Source organism: Penaeus monodon, chromosome 15 (genome assembly GCF_015228065.2).
Source record: "Penaeus monodon isolate SGIC_2016 chromosome 15, NSTDA_Pmon_1, whole genome shotgun sequence".
In the NCBI taxonomy this organism is placed as follows: domain Eukaryota; kingdom Metazoa; phylum Arthropoda; class Malacostraca; order Decapoda; family Penaeidae; genus Penaeus; species Penaeus monodon.
In genome coordinates this window covers 10531555-10531837 of record NC_051400.1, presented here as the reverse complement: position 1 = coordinate 10531837, position 283 = coordinate 10531555, and positions in this window count along the sequence as shown.

Here is a 283-nt window from a genome sequence, read left to right as displayed (position 1 = left end):
CATTCCAACGAAATTATATCTCCCGCGCTGAAGCTTCGCCGGGAGAGGCATCAAGGGCAGCCAATCTCCACCACGGCCCGGCCTACCGTGGACGTCTTCAGCGCCGAAGGATATTTACATGTTATCTTCATACGCGTTTCCCGAGAGGCCTGTTCACTCCTCGCCTTGCCTGCTCGCGCGGCCTCTGCTCTCCCGGCCTGTCAAAGGGACGGAGAGCGGATATTAAAGTCTGCGATGGCTCTGTGTCACCGGACGTATGGGGTGTGCCGATGTAATACACTCG